The sequence below is a fragment of the Canis lupus genome, chromosome 5, assembly GCF_011100685.1.
Source record: "Canis lupus familiaris isolate Mischka breed German Shepherd chromosome 5, alternate assembly UU_Cfam_GSD_1.0, whole genome shotgun sequence".
Classification (NCBI taxonomy): Eukaryota; Metazoa; Chordata; class Mammalia; order Carnivora; family Canidae; genus Canis; species Canis lupus.
This window is the reverse complement of record NC_049226.1, coordinates 65,720,781-65,741,241: the sequence shown is the minus strand read 5'-3', so window position 1 is coordinate 65,741,241 and position 20,461 is coordinate 65,720,781. Positions and strand designations below refer to the sequence as shown.

The 20,461-nt window shown below is 45.8% G+C and overlaps 1 protein-coding gene across 8 annotated transcripts in view; it reads left to right on the top strand.

The window, feature by feature from the left end:
- The first annotated feature begins 418 nt into the window (after positions 1-418).
- Positions 419-20,461, top strand: part of BANP (BTG3 associated nuclear protein) — a 104,914-nt gene continuing 84,871 nt past the window's right edge. For 6 of the 8 annotated variants that reach the window (XM_038538083.1, XM_038538082.1, XM_038538081.1 and 3 more), the window contains exon 1: positions 419-542. The gene's annotated coding sequence lies outside the window, so the exon portion shown is untranslated. Of the gene's footprint in view, positions 543-1,143; positions 1,567-20,461 lie in introns of those variants that run through there. The other 2 variants (XM_038538079.1, XM_038538080.1) reach the window with 2 other exon arrangements.

Genomic DNA, 20,461 nt, shown 5'->3' with positions numbered 1-20,461 from the left:
CGGGCGCGGGCGCCGACGGGAGGCCGGAGTCCGGAGAGACTACAAGTACCAGCAGGCTTGGCGCACACGCCGGGACTACGATTCCCAGGAACCTCAGCTCGCGGCTCGCGCAGAGCCCTCCGGGATATGTAGTCGTCGCGCGCACCTAATTCCTATTCATTCAGCCTCTGAAGAAACGTAAATTCCTCTCGCGGTCCACCGACGCGACTTCTCACGGGGCTAGCGAGGAGACGGAGCGCGCGCCGGGAAAGGAAAGATTCCAGGCCCCAACCGTGGCGCGGCCGGACGACGCGTGCGCATGCTCGGCGGTCGCCGGCGCCGGCGAAGGCGCGCGCGGGAGGCCTGGAGCGGCAGGCCCCGCCCCCTGGCCCGGTCCCCGGGCCCGGCGCGCCCCGCGTGAGGAGCCTGCGCAGACGGGGCGGGGCGGAGGGCCGCGGGGAGGGACTCGCGGCGCCTGCGCAGAGCGGCGGCTTCTCTCGCGAGGACGGACGCCATTATCGCATCTCCCCGACAAACACCACGAGAATTCCGCAGCCCACACGGTAATTGCAGCTCCCGCAGCCGGTCGCGTCTCCACCTCCCCCTTCCCGCGGGGCGAGAGCGAGAGCGAGAGCGAGATCTCCCCTCCTCCCTCCTCCCTGCGCCCTCCTCCGGCCGCCGCGCCCGCGCCCGCCGCCCCCGCCCGGGACGCCCTGCGCGGCCGCCCAACGGCCCGCCGCCTTCGGCCCCGCCGGCGCGCCCCGCTCCCGGCGCCCTCCCCGCCCGCTCTGGCTCCCCCGGCCGCCGCCGCCGCCGCCGCCCCCGCCAGCCGCCCCCGCCCCCCGCGAGGGCCCCGCGCCGCGCCCCGGACGGACCCGGGCACAGGCCTCCCCTGTCAGTCGGCGCCCGGGGCCCGCGGGCAGGCCGCCCTGCGCCCGGTGTGCCCGCCCCGCGGGGCCGAGGGCTCACGGGGAGGGGAGGGGAGGGGAGGGGAGCGCTCAGGCTTGGGGAGTGCGGCCTGGGGTTTGCCTCGAGACCCCCGCCCCGCCCCGCCCCCGGTGGGCGCCCTGCACCGGGCGCTCCTCGAGGACGCGGGGGCTCGGGGGCTGCCGGGGGGCTCGGGGGGCTCGGGGCTGGCCGCCCCTGGCGCCCTCTGCACCGGCTGCACCCCCCGGCCTCGCCAAGGTCGGGGTAGTCCAGGGGTCGCCCCAGGTGAGGGACCCGGGGGACCGCCCGCCCATTACTCCGCTTCCGGACCGCCCTGCATACGAGGATCTAGAGGATCTGGAGGATCTAGCGGCGGGGAGACCGCGGAACAGCCCCCGAGATGAGTCGTCTCTGTTTAGCTTCGTTCTCCCTTGTGTTGCACTAAAGTGAGAACATGTGCTCAGGATGTTGGATTCCGTGGACATCCCGTGGCCTTAGGGTCTGGAAGTGGCTGCCGTGCCCGCGCTCTGTGCTGTGGCTGGGCCTGCGGACCACTCCCAGGGCTTCTCATCGCAGCCATCTAGAGAGGTGACCGGCCACCGGGGTTAGGACACTCGTCCAAGACGCGGGGAGCCAAGGCCTTGAACTCCTCTCTCCGAGGTCCGTGCTCTTAAATAATAATACATCTAGCAGTCATGCACACGGTAAACCCTCAGGGGAAAACTTAGGTTGAAGAGCAACAGCCCCGTCTTACTCCTCAAAGACTTAACATCTTTTTGCTCTTGGGGAAGGTCTCCGTAGCTCTGGAGAGTACCTTGGTATTTTATTAGTCTTACACATTGTTGACATTCTGTTATCATACGATGATTGAGCCCTTCCTATCATATCCCACCTTTTCTATCCCCTTAATTCACTGTGTTCACTTGACTCAGATTGTTTAAGACCGAGCAAATACTGTTTTTCACTTCTACAGCTTTCTGTTTTTTTCTGTTGTTTGTAGTGGCCTTTCTTTTTCTTTGCATTCTCTGTTCCCATTGACTCTTTACGTTGTAAATTATCAAGGGATAAGGTCATCTCTCCAACTCCCCACTCCTCCCTCCCCCCCATCCTCCTCAGCCCTCTGTCCTCTTTTTCTAATCTGGATTGATTACTCAGGCCAGTACAAGTATTCTTCTGATATTTTCCTTTATTATACATCCCAGTTTGTACAGGATTCCATGTTTTAATCTTGGCTTTCTTCATTTCAATATCATTTCTGCCAAATAGTCTTATTCGTTTTGAGTAACTCCTTACAATCCGCTTTGGTGTTAGGACATTTCCAGAGTGCCCTAGGATGTGGAGTCTCACTGTGGATGTTCAGTGCTTCTGGGCGCTTGCCCTTCAGCTCTGGGAAATCCTCTTGTATCTGACAATTTCCCCTGCATTTACTCTTTTATTTTGATGATGGACATCTTGGATTGACCCACTGAATCTTGTGTCTTTATCCTCTTTTGTCATTTTCTTCTCTTTTTTGGGAGAGGGCTTCAAGTTATCTTCCAATCCTGTTTAAAATTTTTTATTTCCACAGTTGAAAATTGATCAAAAACTTATGTGTTCTCCCCGCCCCCCCCCCCCCCCCAGTAGCTACTTGTGAACATATTCTTGATTTTGAGGATACCAACATGGGATTTTTTTCAATTCTTTTGTTCTTTGATTTCTTATTTCCTCTAGTGCCATTGTTGCCTTTTAAAAAATATTGGCTTCATACTTCATGTGGCAAATATTCCTTAAATATTGGTAATTGTTGTTTAAAGCAAGAGGAAATGGGCAGAGAGCTCTGAGTCTGTGGGGCTGGTTTTGAAAATGTGTGGGTCTCCCCTCAAGTCATTGGGAACTTGTTACTGTGTGGGACTTTGAGTGCCAGATTGCAGAGACTTTTTCTGTGGGTCTTACAGCTTAAGACCAGATCCCTTTGATTTGGGATTGGTCTACCTGGTCTAGGGAGGGTGTGAGCAGAAACGGCCTGTGCTCTGCTGAGTGTTCTGGCCTGCCACAGGCTTACCCACTTTGGCTGTACCCACTCCTGTATGCCCCAGATTGTGGTTTCCTTTGCCTCCATTAGATCCTATCAGTCTCCCAGAAATTTGCAAAGTATCTTGTCTGTGTCATATTTTCTTTCTTGTGGGATTGTTATATGCAATTAAAAATTAATTTAATGGGATGAGCAGAGATCACCTTTGTGGCAAGTTGCTCCTTGTGAGCAGGAATTACAGAGCCCGTTCTTGTCTTTCTGCTCTGCTGCCTCTCTTGGTAATGGATGCCATCCGTCAGTGGAACCGATGCCCTGAGCATTGTCCCCGTGGTCATCTCCGCGTTGCAGTGTGGGCGGATGTCGTGTGTTCCTCCTGGAGGTTCTGGCTCTGCAGCCTTGGAGGCATGCCAAGCTCAGCTGGGGAAGGCCAACCATAGACAAGTGTAGCAAAGGTTGTGATTTCAGACTCTTAAGGTTGTCTTATCACACTGGCTTCTTATACCATGTCATTGTACTAAGGTAGCACTTCAGTGTGCCAAGTTTAAGGATCGCCTCTAGTTAAGCAGTGATTACTGTACATGAAGTGTAATCTTGGTGCATTTTAGTCAGCTGTCCTTCGAAAGTTGTGTACAGTGAAATATGTCAGCTATATCTGTCAGGGCCTAGCAAGGCTCACATGAGGTGGTTCATGGGCCAGTGACATTACCATCACTGGGTGTTTGAGAGAAAGGCAAACTCTCAGGCCCCCACCAGACATGGGATCAGAATCTGCAGCTTTGTAAACTTTTAATTTTGAGACTTTTAATTTTAGATTTACAGAAAAGTTGCAAAAATAGTTCACAGAGCTTCCCTGTTCCCGTCACCCGCTTCCCGTAATGCTGACTTCTTACATAACCAGATATCCATATGAAAATCAGGAAATTAACATCGGCACAGTACTGTTAACTAAAGTACAGACTTAACTGAATTTCGTAAGTTTTCCATTAATATCCTTTTTCTGTTTCAGGATCTAATCCAGGATCCCACTCTGCATTTAGTTGTCATGTCTCCTGAAGTCTCCAATCTGTGATCTTTACATAGCCCCAAAGTATCTCTCTAAAGATATTTATAAATTACAAAGGGAAAAATGGTAACTTCACAGTGGAAAAACCTACAAATACCACCTTAACATCACCAGTAATAAGACATATGATATCACGTACCCCAGTGTGATACACTGAGACAAATGCTTACATTGTTCAGTCACGAGAAAACCCAAATTGAGGGTCACTCACCAAAATCTTAACTGGTGCTCCTCAAAAAGTATCCAGGTCTTGAAAAAACAGGGAAAGACTCAATTTGCATGTAAAAAGATTGCTGGGTGTGGTATATATGTCCTTTGATGCAGAAGAAATACTTCCTGTGCTAGATGGTCACCAAGGAAATAAGATAAAGAACAGTCTTGTTTTGTGGATTGCTACTTGGGTGCTTCGGGCACAGGTTCTGGGTGAGCTGTGGTAATGGTTTAGTGATAGCACCCAGTATAGCTGAGAAAGCCATCATCTTTAAGATCTTTGTCTACATTGTATAAATCCTGACAACTTTAGCTGTATGGTTAAATACATGACCCACAAGACTAACTTTAAAATGTACACATAACTATCAGTTTAGCTACTTAAGTCTGGGAAAAATAAACATTTTTCTCATTTTGAAGGAGCTCCTGGGGGAAAATAACACATTAAGGTTTTCAATGAGAACGTCTCAGATAAAAGCTTTAAAAAGTCCTCCCTATAATAGGTAAATAAAGATCGTTACTGTGTTCTCTGACTTCACGTATATGATGGTCATAACAAAATCACATAATGGATTGTTCATTGGAAGTACTCTGAACCATTCTGAAATGTTCATTTTCTTGGGACGTGAGGAGGAGTTTTAGGGAATTTGAGAGCCAAGTACTGAGTGGGATCATATGACTGGAATTTGCTCTTAAAAAGCTACACTTGTTTTTTTTGGGGGGGCCAGTACCTGGAGGTTATTTAGCTCATGGCGGAGAATTAGAATTAGCAGTCACCCCTACTTTTCCCTTTTTTTTCTAACCCTTCGGTTTTCCACTTTTGTACAGGCTGTGAAACCAGTTAAAAATTAGAGCTTTAGCTAATACACTATCTTTGCCTCGCCTTTTGGCTCTGTTCATTGTCCAGGACTATGCCTGGCTTTTCCGGGAGAAAGTTCTTGACTCCTCACCCCCAGTGCAGTGGTGAAGGTATGGCCTCCTCACAATGCTCCAGAGTACACCTCTAAGAGGAAGCAGAACTGGGGATCAGCACCTGGAGCCTCCCATTGCTTGAAACCTGTGGATGTTGTTGAATTAAAATGTGATGGAAATATTAAGCCACAAGCAGATAGTATGCCCAAAATATTGTGATATCGCATGAAATTGATTCCTCTTTTGAATTAATTTTTCTGCACCTTTCATTTCTATCCATAGTCAAGAACTGTATGATTTCATTAAATATTTTGGAGCCATATACCTCCATAGTAGAGTGGACAGTAAGATTCACTTTCTGACTGTAAGAAGTGTCACATTGGGGGGGAGAGGTGGTGGTGATGGTGGATGACTGGTGAATAACCCGTGAGCTCAGATTGCTCCCAGTGCATAAGTAATGGAAGAACAATATCCAACAAAGGTCCAGAGAAGGCAGAGATGAGAACGTGTGTTAATTAGATCGCTGACAAAGTAGTAGGTGGAATGGATGCGTATGTGGAAATTGCCATTTCCTTGCCTTGTATTCGCATATAAAAGAATTGAGCACACGTAGAGCACTGGAAGTGAAGGTGGGTTGGACAGGACCCCCGGTTAGACAGAGGTCTGGCCACGAGGGTGGGAGTGTGGTCAGGAAACCAAGACTACGTTGAGCCTATCAAGCTGAGGCCTCAGCATCTGTGGGCAGAACCCTGTACTGACAAACTGTTTAGTAATAAAGATTTATATTCTGTGCTTCAAAAAGTGCTGTTTGTGGTTTGTAGTGATTTTTCCTTTTTTCACAAGGTAGAAAATCATCAAATAATTTGAAGCAAAGTTTAACCTTTCTGAGCTGGAAGGGGGTTTGGATGAAGCTAGCAGGGAAAACTTGGTGTGTGTACTGCCGGCACTCCCTCCCTGCTGTCAACTGTGTCCAGTGTTGTGGCCAGAGCTCCAGGCATCTGAACCTCACAGAGCAGGGACGGATGGACTCAGGCTGCGGTTCCTGCTGTCACCATGGTGCAGCCCTGTGATTCCGTCGGCAGGTGGATGGCCAAGATGTACCTGTCTGCTGTTACACCATCCTCCTGTGAACTCTCGTCGGCAGGAGCCGAGACTGGGCCTCAGGAGCAAAGTGCTGCATTAGGCTTCCTTGTCTGCCAGAACGCTTCCCTGGAGATGCTGTGTAATTCACACCCCTTGTGCTTTTACACTGAATTGGACAGAGAAGGCCTAGTGTCCTGTTGACTAGCTAAAAGTGGCAGCTGCCTGTTGGCAGTGAATTGGTCTTCTTAGCTTTGTAATTAAACATCTTGTGAATTTTTAAGATTTGTGACATTCAAGTAATTTTCACATTTTTTTGCAAAGTGAGGATTTAGTATGTTATTTTAGACTTGTGTAATTCAAACTTGTACAATGCAATCATCCTGTGTTAGGGAGGAGAAAAAGTGGAAGGGGCCACATAAAATAATAACAAGTATGTAATGCTTGGGGTTCCCTTCAAACACAGCTGCTAATGAAAAGTGCAGTTAGACTTGGTTCTTGAGTTCTGGGGATCATTCAAGAACTCCGTAAGCCTGCTTTTCCTTATTGGGATTTCTATGGATCCAATTATAACGAATCAGAAGCCACTCTCTACGGCTGACAAGAGGTGGAGCAAGAAGAGCCAGTGGAGACCTGGAGACAGTTGAACCGCCCTGTAATAATAGTGCAGCCACCTCTTTCAGAGCTCAACATCCCTGTTCTACGGTAATAGGTCCTGATTTCTTTATTCTTCAGTCTTGAGGCAGTTTCAAGATCTGAAGATGCCACCAATGTCTTCATAAACACTTTTGAGCTCTAGGGCAGAAGTCTCAATAAACTTTTTCTGTAAAGGGCCAGATAAGTGAATATTTTTGACTCTGGTGTCTCTGTCATAACTGCTCAGCTGTGCCCTTTAGGGTGGAAGCCAGCATGGGTGTAGTTGTTTTCTGGTAGAACTCTACAAAATAGCAGGATTTAGCCCCTGGGCTATAGTTTGTGAGTTCCCCAAGCTCTAAACTAAAAATACTAATGCAAGGTGGAGAAATAAATCAAAGTTGGGGGTTCAGTAACAGTGAGATGGTAGGAATACTTCGACTGATGCCAAGTACCGTTCAGAGTGTGTCCTCCCCTTACGGGTGGTGGTGCTGCTCGCCAGCAGCATCACGCTCTTAATTACAGACGTCGAGACTTGGGGCAATCTGGAAGAAGGCCACTGAGCTGTCTCATTCACCTCCTGAAGGTGCTGAGAGTGTAGGTCAGAAATTTAGTTCATTTTAGGGTAATCTTGGAAAGGAAGTGGCAGTGGCAGCCTTTCAGAAGTAGAACGAGTGATGACAAAGTTGCCTTCAAATGAGAATGCTTCCATCCATCCTCACTGCTGTTCCATGGAGAAAAAGCCTCAGCATCTCTTCGTAGGAATTGGGTGTTTTCAGACTTAGAAGTTGCAGGAATATTACAAAGAATTGTGACAGTCTTCTAGATTTTTAGGTTTTCTCTCCTCTCTACAAATCTGTGTGTGTGTATTTTTTCCCTGAACAATGTAAGATATGATGCCCCTTTGGTCTTAAATCCTTAAGAGGCTGTTTTCTATATTCCAGGGATATTCTTTTATACAACCACAACATAATTATTAAAATTCAGAGTTTCTCATTGATACAACTCTATTATCTGAGCAACAGATTTAATTCGATTTTACTAGTTATTCCAGTGATGTCCTTAGTAAAAGAAAAAGGGACTCATACACTTTGATGCATCTGTTTTTCCTCAAGGATATTTTCCCTGGCATACGTAATCATAAATTAGGTCCACACTCCTTACAAACTACAAGTTCAGTAAAATCAAAAGTGTGAACTGTTGATGAAAATCACTGAATAACCATTTCTTTCTGCCCTTCTGTTGAGAGAGGAATGGGAGGACTCAGTAAAGAGACAGAATGCTAGCTCTTTCTAAGGTCTGCTCAGATCCTTAGCTGCATGTATCGATGCATTGTGATTAGAATGTACTAGAATTGTGGGTCAGAAATGAACATGACCTCCCATGGTGTCATTACCTAGATTTATTTTTTAAAAACTTAAAATTTCCTAAGGTTGCTTTCAGGTAGATGTTATCCTATTGGGCTAGGTAAGAGTTCTTTTCCAAGGGTACCTGGTTAGTGCTGGACCGTTTTTTTGTTTGTTTGTTTTTTAAATAAGAGTCTAAATATTTTGGGTTTCCAAGTTGAAATTTGTCCCCCTTGAAAGTCAGGTTAATGGGCTAAGGTGAAAACATTTTTGAGATGCAGATAAATTATGTCATGTGTCTTTTTTTTTTTTTTTTAAGATTTTATTTATTAGAGCATGTGAGGGAGCAGGAACAGGGAGAGGGGGTGAGGGAGAAGGAGAAGCAGACAGTCCCATGGATCAGGGAGCCCAAGGTGGGGCTTGATCCCAGGACCCCAGGATCATGACCTGAGTGGAAAGCAGACACTCAACTGACTGAGCCACCCAGGCACCCCTATGTCATGTGTCTTTAATCAAAGTGAATTATTTGGTGTAGCAAACAAATTTTCTTAAAATTTAAATATCATCTGGAAATGATCTTAACCTGTAATAGTTCTGGGCCCCTTTGCTGCTGTCCAGTCTGAAGTTGTGCCTGGAGTCCTGGTTTGCTTGGCCCCCTTGTTTGGTTCCCCCACTTAAGTCTAGACTAGAGTTCTGTGCTCCAGGTAGCAGGTATTGAGATGTTTCTGGGTTTGGGTGGAGTAGTCCTCTCCAGAGAGGCGTTTCAGCTCTGTTGCCCATAAGATTGTCTTAATGTTATGTGGGCTAGGAGAGTGTTGGGGCCTGAGACCCAGAGCTCCTTGTGCTGGCTGTTTGGCTCCTGCAGGGACGGGCAGCCCTGGCCCCACATGCCAGGTGGTATGGTGGGGAGCACTCCTGAAACCCTCAGCTCAGCATTTACCAGGCTTGCAACCTGGACTCTCAAGTCCTCATCCCACCGCACACAGGCTTCCTGATGTTCTCGAGCCCCAATAGGAAGGCCTACTAGTTTGAAGAAGATATTTGACTACTAAAGTGGCTTTAAAAAATTAAACTGTAGATACATGCTTTACATGGACATTTTTGTTGGCATGAACTTTCAATCTTCTACCTGAACCAGTTAATTTTGGGGTTCCAAGTGGTTTCTTTACTTTTTGTATTGTTTTCATGACTGAGTTTGGACTACATAATGAGAACTCTGAGCTTGACAGACCATACTGAGAGACCATAAACTTAGATCCCTGGGCCCTGTGACGATAGTGGCATGGGATGTGTCTACCACCCTTGAACCCGTGTGAGAGCTGTGCATGGGTCAGCCAGTGTCCCTGACATGACCTTAGCAAGTCTTCCTAGACTCTGTTTTCTGTTGTAGATCATATTAATTACTTCTCCTTGGTTATCAGCTGTGCCTCTGAGGGGTTGCACTTGCTTGACGTGTTGTGTGGATCAGAAACCTCTAGAACTGTCCCTGCATCTGCTACCTGTCATTGTTACTTATTTTAATGACTGCTCGAGTTGGGAGTTAATCTTTTGTTTTTGTGTTGCCTGGTTAGGATTACAAATCCCCTTAACATTTTGGCACGTGCTAGTTGTTTCGTTTGGTTTCTGTGAAACTGCGAGGTGGAAAAAGCAGATTAGGACACTGTAGTATCCTTACCCTTGGACTGCTGACCACCCTCCTCCCTTGGCTTTGCAGTATGTGGCATTGAGCAGGAGAAACAGATGGGTGATAAAAGGCTTTCAGTTTCCGGAGGGAGCTACAGGATAGATGGTTGGGCAGACGCCAGGGAGGAAGAGCAAGCATGGGTGATGGATAACATATGGGCCCTGTTAGCAGGACACAGAGGTTTGACTGTGGAGCATGCTCTGCTTCCTCCCAATCCCCACCCCCCTTTTCTTCAGGGTACTCTGGTCTCATTTCCCTTAGTAAACATTCATACTGTGTTGCATCTAAGGGGAGTGTTTAGGGATGGGCCTGTCTGTAAAATGGGGGCACAACGGCCCCCATCCATTATTGTGAAGACTGAATGATATGATGCTTAATACATGGCAACTCCTGTAATTACTGTTATCAGCATCACCTTCCAGGTCCTGGGTCATCTTATGCTTGTCAAGCTTGTAAGGTGCTAGCTTAATTGATAGAAATGTGCATGTAGCCAGAATTTTTTTTTTAAGATTTTATTTATTTATTCATGAGAATACACAGAGAGGAAAGAGAGAGAGGCAGGGACACAGGATGGCTGTAGGCGGCGCTAAACTGCTGAACCACCAGGGCTGCCCCCCCCCCCCCCTTTTTTTTTGTAGTCAGAATTTTGTTTGTGGTAAACTTACATCATAGAATCTTGAAATTTTAGAACTGGCCAGAAACTTAGAGGTGTTTTAAATTAGTAAACTTGCTAAGGAAAAGCTTGGCCATGCGTGTAAAGTACACATTTATTGTAAGTACAAGAACCTGCAATGACTTTTGTGTTTCTGCTGTGAGGGACTGATCAGTATGTGCTCCACCGAACACTGTCCCAGCAACCCTCCTTGATAGACATTAGGTTTCAGATACCCTCTTGTTCTCTCCAGGGAAGTGACTTCTCTTGCACTTTTTATTGTAAATTGTGGTAGATGCTGTAACTACACAGTGCTGTAATTTGTGTTGTTATTCAGTGATATGTCGTTGAGAATATTTTTTTTAAAGATTTAAAAAAAATGTATTCATGAGAGACACAGAGAGAGAGAGGCAGAGACACAGGCAGAGGGAGAAGCAGGCTCCCCATAGGGAGCCCGATGTGGGACTTGATCGCAGGACTCCAGGATCACCCCCTGGGCTGAAGGCAGGCACCAAACCGCTGAGCCACCCAGGGATCCCCTACTTTGTTGAGAATTTTAAATCTTATTAGATGATTTTAGACAGTTTGCAATAGTATGAATTCTTATAATCTTAGGGTCAATATTTCTTATATGAACATATGTCTGTGGAGAAAGTGTTTAATTTGTCTTTAATTCAGTCATAGAATGAGCTATCTCTGGATTTAGGTATATGATCATAACAATCAATACAATGTTTCTTTGAAACATAGCTTTCTTCTCTAGAGGTGGAAGAATTGGCCCATGTCATCTCATGCATTTCCACACTTCTGAATGTCTTCCATCTTAACTGAAAAAATAGAGGTACAAGTACATCAAGTGTATAGGAGAGAGGTTGACTTTCAACTGCAGTCTCCAAGTATTGAATGCTTTTTTTTTTTTTTTTTAATGAGATAAAACCAAGATTTCTACTGTCCTATAGCTGAAGGGTTGAAAGACCTGTCAGGCCCAAGACCTGAAGCGTGGGTTTCAGGATTATCTTTGTTTACAGGAACATTTGAACTGCAGGGTCATTCCTTTACTCAACTAGTATTTGTGGATGACTTCCACATGCCCAGCATGATTCTTGGCAACATTGGTCACCCAATGCCTACTGCAATGGTTTTAACATTAAAGGGAGACTTTCAGGCACCGGACAAATCCTTACAGCCCCAAAGCAGCCATAGACAGCATGCAAACAGCTGGGCATGGCTGTGTTCCAATAAAACTTTATTCATGGACACTGAAATTGAGTTTCATGTAATTTCATGTCACAAAATAGCATCTTTTTTTTTTCTTTTGGCTCATGTACAAAAACAGGTGGAGAGTTGCATTTGGCTTAGAATACATTTGTTAAATGGATGAATAAAAGGAGGCTATCAAGAGGCAGACGGGGCAGAGCCAGATTGGGGAAGGTTTGAAACCTAGGGAGAAATTTGGATGTAACACTATAAGCAGAGGAGGGCATGGAAGGTACTTAAGCTAGGCTTTGAGAGGATGAGCTTTCTTTGGAAGAATGTTAATGTGCAACTTGTCTACGGGTGGATGAGAGAGGATTGGTTTCTTGCCTGAGCCCTCTGTGGCTTTGGGATGGACCAAGGGGACACTCAGCCTGCCAGATCAATGGACTCAAATTCAGATTGTGTTACAGGGAGATGGTGCTGTGTGTCAGGGGCTAGAGGAGGAATTGGTGAGAGGCCAGTTCAAGGATGATGGGGCACCCAGCAGACCAGGTGCAATGGAAGGAAGCAGAAGGAGGAAGTGGAGGAGGAGGAGGAAGAGGAGGAGGGAGGGAGGGAGGGAAGATGGAAGGAAGGAAGGGAGGAAGGAAGGGAGGAAGGAAGGGAGGAAGGAAGGGAGGAAGGAAGGAAGGAAGGAAGGAAGGAAGGAAGGAAAGGAAGGAAGGAAGTCAGTCAGGTCAAAATCAGCAAGCATAAAGAAGCCGTGGGGTTTGGTAATGGTTGGATACTTAAGGGTAGCAGAGCAGAAGAAGTTCAAAAAAGTCTGCAGAGTTCTTTGTGGGAGGGGTCGGGAGATTGGTGGTATCTCCTTGAGCTTTCTTGGGGGAAGATTAGTGCTGGTGCAGGAAGAGTTCAGCTTTGAAAGTGTTGGAGTGGATTTTATTGTTAAAGGCCATAGTGTGTTTGAAATACGGGGTGAGAGGGCAAGGTGGGAGATGGGGATTACTCCCAGTCATTGATGTGTGAGCCTGCTGGCAGTCCTGGGAGACCATCCATCCATCTAGCATCCCAGGGCTATATCCTGGGAGCGGGGAAGGGGCCTCACTAGTGCCCCACAGCGTGTGGGTCATTTGGAACCAGGTGGATGAATGCTCCGCAGATGAAGGGGGGAGCGTTTGCAGGAGGGCAGAGGTACTGGGAGAAGGAGGGAGAAATGGAAGGGCTAGGGCCCAAAGGTACTCAGTCATTGATACAGGGCTCTTGTCTGGTCCCTTGGAGAAAAGCTCCAGTCTGACACTGAGTTTGGAAACAGTATTGTTTGAGATTCAGAGGGAGAGGGAAGAGACGTTGTGGATGAGGGTTCTAGAACATGCCTTAAGAGTTTGGCACAGGAGGGATGTCATGGCAGCTAGTGAGCAGCTAGTGGATTGAGAGTTTTATTATTTTTGTTTTTTTTCTAAACATTTACTTAAGAGCTTTTATCAGATACATTGCAGAGTAGTATAGGTTGTTCTTGTGTATCCACACCCAGTTTCTCCCTGTATCGTCAACACACACCAGCATGATGTGGGGCCAGGGCCGCGACAGGGAGCACTCCAGGCACTGCTTGGCCTGTCAGCATGAGCAGGTTCTGTGGAGTCAGTGGTTCTGTGCTGCCCTTCCTCCCCTTAATCCAGAGAAAAGTTGCTAGAAGACAGCAGTGAGTTCACAGGTGTGTGTCCTCCATCTAGACTCAAAAAGGATTAGTATTTTGGGGCATTGCTTCATCCATGTGTACAGGCACCCCTTGGAGATACTGTGGGTTTGGTTCCAAACCTCTGCAACAAAGCAAATATTGCAATAAAGTGAGTCAAATGAGTCTTACGGTTTCCCAGTGTATATACATGTTTACACTATAGTTGATTAAGTGTGCAATAGTGTGCGTTATGTCTAAAAAAGCAGTACACCTACCTTGTTTAAAAACACTTTACTGTTAAAAAATGCTAATCATCATCTTTGCTTTCAGTGAATCATAATTACTGATCACAGATCAGCACAACAAGTAATAATGAAAAAGTTTGAAATACTGTGAGAATTACACATTTTGGTAATTTTTGCTAACCTGTAATTTTTTCTGCTTTTGAAAATTAGTTGCAGAGATCACTGTATTTCACCACTAAATGCTTGATGCTCACGTCCTGAGAACAAGAACATTCACATAACCTCTAAAAAATGAATATATTAAGTGTCACTGAAGATATTGTCCATATTTAAATGTCCCCCCAAATTTGTTTATGGCTGATGACCCCCACCACTAGGACCTCACTGCCTCTGGCAGATCTCCTTAGGTTTCGTTAATTGAGAGCGAGCCTCTGCTAGTTTTATGCTGTGGGCTTTTCCATGGTCCTGGCCAGTAGACCTGTACCTTTATCCCCTTCTTTCTGCCAACTCCCCAGATCTTTACGAAGGCTGTGGGGTAGCTGCCTCAACCTGTGTTCCCCTAGCTAGGCCTCTTCTTAGCTCTAGCTAAGCAGTAGATCCCAGGTGGATCCCAATTGTCACTTGTACTTGGTCACTATTTTATTGAGTATCTTAAGGGCAGGGTCATGTTCTCTTTCTTTGTAGCATCTGTCGGGCGCAGTGCCCAGTGGTTATTTTTTGAAGAATGTGGGAATGAACGCAGGAAGATCACTTAATATTGTGTGAAAGAGTTCACAGAGACTAAAATTCCTCCTAGAATGAAGAAATAAGGCTGAAATATTTAAATCTGCAGGTGGGTGTACATTAACGTACTCCTGTATCTTTGGCAGAGGTAGTATTTTATGTTGTCAGAGTAAATACTTAACGTCGTGAACAATTTATAGCTACCAGGGAAGAATTAAAATATGGGTATTATAATAGTAAACACCAAAAATTTTATTGCAAGGTAAACACAAGCTTCTCTAGTGTATTTACATTTATCTTTGGCAGTTGGTTAATCAAATAAAAGTTGCTTGTAATTGTTTATGGTTTGTATTTTATACCAGAAGTTATCTGAAATTCACTTTAAGTCATACATGGTTCTTATGCTTTCTTTCTGGATATACAATACCTGAAAGCAGTGGTTGTTAAAAGTGTGGTCCAAGGAACCCCATGGGTGTCCTTGAGACCTTGACAGGGGGGTCTGTGAGATCAGACGGTTGTCATAATGATCATAAGAGGTCATTTGCTTTTTTTGTGTGTTGACATTTGCACTGATGGTGTGGGGTTGATGTGTCAAAGCTGCTGCCGCCTGGCTGCAGTTGGGTCCTTCTATTCTTCACTGCAATTAAAAAAAGCCATTTTCACCTAAAAATGACCCTGATGAAGTAGTAAAAATTCGTTTATTAGGTCTCAACGTTTGAGTACAACTCTTTTTAATACTCAGTGGGACAAAACAGGAAGTTTGTGGAAAACACTTCTGCATTTCAGAGTTGGAGCATTGCCTGGAGGACAAGCTTTTCTGCACTTAAGTTGCTAGCTGAACTAGCCCTGTTTTTTCATGGACCAATATGAAAGAATAATTGATAAACTACAATTATTTCTTACTAATTGAACAAAGCCTGTTACTTCAAGGAAAGCAACTAATGCTATTGCTGAAGAGAAAATTTGAGCTTTCAAGTGGAATTGGAATTTTGCAAAGTATGCCTCTGTCACTGTGATCCTGACAGCTTCTCAATACTTAAAGATGTTTCTGATATCAGTGTTAATATTAATGAATGTAATGCTGATAATACATAATGAACTGCGTTTGGAAAACTTGAATGACTCAATAAACCAGTATTTTCCACATGATCAATGCACGATGTTGCAAAGTTGCATTTGGGTGGAAGATCCATTGAAAGTTCAAGACAGACCAATGGATTTGAAAGTAATAATTTGAAAGTAATAAAGTAAAAAGTTTACCGATAAGGTTTTAGATTGCACACTGCAACAAGATTTCAGGGAAAAATAAAACACCTGTCGAGTGTTGGTATTGTCTTAACAAAGAGTACCCGCAGTTTTCTGAATTGGCTGGTAAAATATTGTCCCCACAGGACTTCTTTGTGAGGGTGGGTTTTCTTTGTGTGCATCAACTAACATATTTCCTAATGTAAGAATGAAAGCTGACAGATATGAAAATCCACTTGTTTTCCATTAAGTCTGACATGAAGGAGCTGTGTGAAAATGCCAAACTACGTCCTGCTTCTTGCTAAGATTTTGCTGCTGCTGTTTTGGAAACTATAGTTGTTTATCGTAAAAAATATTTTACATATAATATGTTGATTTTTATAATTTTTTGTTGATTTCTATAATTTTTAAATGAATAAAGAAGTATTCAAACATTTTCTGTTCTAATTTCAAATATGGTAACTACTGATAGATATACCTATACAAGCACAGGCTTCTTGGACCTCACCCACTTTACGATGGTAAAGGGGTGCTGAGCCCAGGATGCATGTGAACTGGGGCAGTAGGTGCTGTGGGACCAGTTTCAATGCAGCCACTTTTCTTTCCTGCATCATGGTTGGTATTTGAGGAGGTGTGTACCTTTTGGAAAAAATGAGTAAAAGTGGCAAAGTTAATCAAACATGAACCCTAAGGGGAAGGACCTGCATCTGAGGCCCATTTGGCATTCTTTTTCTAATTTTAAATGTAAACACATCTGGGCCAGCTGTCTTAACCAAGGAATGGTGTGGCTGGCTTTTCCCAGGAAGAAGGGGAAACCATAGGAAGAAGGGTTTCCTACTTCCCAATTTCCTTGTTTACCTGTCCCCAGACAGGGTGTTGATAGTTATATGTTCCCTTCCTTCCCCAGTTTGTCTTTTGTATACTGCCTTCCCACCCTGCATTGATTTCAGAGAAAAAAAATAAGCAAGCTGCGTCTTTTTCACATAATTATCTTAATTATGTTCTTACTACACTTAGATCCAAAAGAATTTGACCTAATGGAATGATCTTTGGTTTCGTGGAGGTTTCCCTTTTTCTGGAGATTCAGCTTCAGGTTCTACTTAGCCACTTCTTCACGTGGGAATGGAAATAATTGTTGTGATTTTTATGGTGTGGGCTTGACATTCCTGCTCAGGTGCACACAGAACCCCCAGCAGGAGCCATGCAAGATGAGAGGCGGTGGCTCTAGGGGCACTGGGCAGGCTGTAGGAGCTCTGTGCTGGCGGTCCTTGTCTGCACTGCCGTTTCAGGGCTCAGCATCCATTCGGGTGGTGGCACCCTGAGACTCTTGGACTCATGTAGGGACGCACCTACCCTCAGAGTTGTTCATTCAGTTCACATCTTCTTCATGGACAGTGTGAAGTCACACCAGTTGTCTATTTTGAGGCCCCTCCAAGCTAGGGTCATGCCTGACTTTCTCCTCCGTAACTGTGCCTCTTCCGCTGGCCACGCTGTGTGTATCTGATGGTGGGTAGCTTACAGTAGTAGCACAGAGTCACTTCGCTGCTGTGGGAGGTTGTGTGGAAAGACCCTCATCCAAGACAGATTCAGCATCAGAGCTTTGTTTAGGGGTTAATATAAGAAACCGCTTTACGGGCAGCCCTGGTGGCTTGGTGGTTTAGCACTGCCTGCAGCCCAGGGCGTGATCCTGGAGACCCTGGATCGAGTCCCACGTCTGGCTCCCTGCATGGTGCCTGCTTCTCCTTCTGCCTGTGTCTCTGCCTCTCTCTCTCTCTCTCTCTCTGTGTGTCTCTATGAATAAATAAATAAAATATTAAAAAAAAAAACAGCTTTGCAAAGAATTTCTGCCCTAAAAAAACTGGTGGGAAAAAGAAACCTGTACATGTGACATCCCTGAGACAGACCGAGTGATGTTCTTGTGGTGGCAGAAGATCCCAGTGTAGACACAAGGAGGCTTTCTTTGTTTTGCTTATTTTTTTCTTGCTTCCTTTTTCCTAATGAAAGCTGATAGTCCGGGACGCCTGGGTGGCTCAGCGGTTGAGCATCTGCCTTTGGCACAGGGCATGATCCTGGAGTCCCAGGATCGAGTCCCACATCAGGCTCCCTGTATGGAGCCTGCTTCTCCCTCTGCATTTTTCTCTGCATCTCTCTCTCTCTCTCTCTCTCTCTCTCTCTGTCTCTCATAAATGAATAAAATCTTTAAAAAAAAAAAAAGCTGATAGTCTGTCCATAGCATTTGTGCTTTAACCTTTGCTGCTAAAGTCAAGTTGCATGCTCAATTACAGTAGCTTTTCTTTTATTCCTGTTTTAATGGCCTTGTGGTTTTATTTTTTGGGTATCCAAAATATTTAAAAATTAGCAAAATTAAAAATAAATTTGTGGTTCTGTATTTCAGCTGATGAACAGCTGCTAGTGTCTGCTGCTGACAACTGATGAGCAGTTTGCTGTATTTTCATTGTTAACAACGGAATGTGCCGTTCACATGAAGGTCGCTGTCATAAACTAAACAGAGTTGGGACTTAATTATAGTCTAGTCTTTATTGGAACCAAGATATAGATCCAGTACTTTGAAGACTTTACTCTCTGGCTCTTAAGTAGACATGCTGACAGTCCTAGTTCTGCATTGATGTGTGACCCCACCGATAAGTCCAGTGGATTTATCATCCAGGTGCTTGTCGTGGCCCAGTGTGTGCCAGGCCCTGTGCTAGGCAGGGAGCAAAGTGATTGAAATTCCTGCCTGAACGGAGCTTCTCTTCCAGTTAGGGGAGACAGGTGCGTATGTAGTGAGTTAAGCTCTCAGTGCCTTGTGACAAAGCAGAAGAGGGGAGCAAGGAGCCATGCAGGTGCTGATGGTGGGTTTTGAATGGGTGTAGTTCTGTCTCTGGGAAGATGGTGTTGGGCAGAGGCATTAGGTGGCAGAGGGCCCAGTGGATGTTGGAGGGCTGGGGCTCTGAGCTTGGACAGGTCCAGCAAGGAGCCGTGGGGAGAGCCTGAGGGGCACCGGAGGGTGCCAGCTGGTACACAGTTGTCTTCAGAGTGCCAGGAAGCTCATGAGTTAGGAAGAAGCCTTTGGTGGGCTTTGAATAGATGAGGGACGTGGTCTGACATGTATTTTAATGTGATCTGCATGGCTTTTTAACTAGGTATTGGGAATAATTATAGGGCAAAGACAGAGCAGGGAGATTATGCAGAGGCCAGTGCACAAATCCAGATGTGAGAAGATGAGGCCAGAGTGCATGAAGTGAGAGATATGCCCACAGCTTGGCTGTAAGAGGGACAAGAGCCAAGGACTGAAGGTTTTGACATGGAGAGTCGGAGGAGCAGGGTGGTTGTGGGGTGGGTATTGAGTGCAGTTCAGGTATGTTGAAACTGAGACCAGACACCCAGGGATGGTGTCCAGGACGCTGTTGGCTACGTGGATCTGGAGTTCACGTGAGAGGTCTGAGTTGAAGGGTGGGCCTGCGTCGTCAGCCACAGGTGGTGTTCCAGTGCTACTGAGTGAGAAGAGGTCCTCCACTGAGCCTGGGCATCCCGCCAAGTCAGGAAGATGATGAGCACCCCCATAGAAGGGAAGGCAAGAGAGAGGCAGGTGGAGGAGGTGGGAGCAAGCCTGTGCCGGTGTTGCTGGCGGGGAGCATGGACCCACCTGGTTGGTCTAATTGGGCTAGGTTCTACAGGGAATGGAGGCAGCAAGTCTAGGCAGCTCTTAGGGAGGTGGTTTGCCCTGAAGGGGAGGAGCAAGATGGCCAGCTGAGCCCTGGGAAGGAGGGGCTGTGATGTGGAAGGGGGAGCAGAGAGGGAGGTGAGGTGGGGAGGGCCCGGGGCAATGGCGCTTCGGGAGCCCCCAGAGCTGTGTGGATTCGAGCACATGGCCGGCTGAGGCAGTTGCCTGGTATTTGTCAGGATTTGATGTGGTTGGACTTGTCTAAATACTTACCGGTTTTAGAGGGACAGTTTCATAGTGATAATAATACGTGCTTACAGAAGACTCAGCACTCAGCTGAGGGAGGATAAAGGATGAGAGTTGTCTGTACTCCCCCTCCCTGCCAGATACCAGGAAGTTCACCATGACGCCTTTACACGTGCACATGGACCTGTGACTCCACAGGCACGCAGTTATTAGAAAACGGGATTGGGATCATATATGTACTGTTCTATAATTTTCCATATATATGTATATATATTTCCATATATATATATATATTTCTGTTAGTATTATATTCTGGAGATCTTTCAATTTGGTTCACATATTAAGCCAGTCTCGCTCACATTAATGAGTGTAGTGTTTCGCAGTGTGGTGTGCCATTGTTTATTCCACCATTCTCCTGAGATCGAGCACTTCGGTTGTTGATTTGGGTTGGTGGGTCCTTTATTCATGTGCCCCAGGGGAGATGCTCTCTTCATGGGCTTGCTAGGGTCGAACTGGTCATTTCCATCAGAGACATTATTGACATTAATCTCAGCTCAGCTGCTTTATTGTATTAAGACTGGACTACCTCCAGGACTTCTGAGAAATGGTAAATTTAATTTGCCAAAATGGCAGCCGCATGTAGTACTCTGCTCCAGTTTTCTTGGGCCTGTTGCCCTAGTTTTTCCTATTCAAACCTTCACTGTTAGCAGAATTTTAAATGACTCTCTCCTGGCAGCTGAACCGTTTTGAGTAAACGACTTGGATAGTGTGTGGCGTCCTCATTGGGAAGAGCTTGGGATTGAGGATTTTTATGGTGAGCTTGGAGGATTTTCTTGAGCCGCTCATAGAACTTTCAGAGACCAGGAAAAAGCTTGAACTAGGTGTTTGAAAACTTTCCATTAGCCCTTCGTGAGGGATGCTATTTAACCTGGAACCTGTGAACCCAGGGCCATCTGAACGGATTTGAGG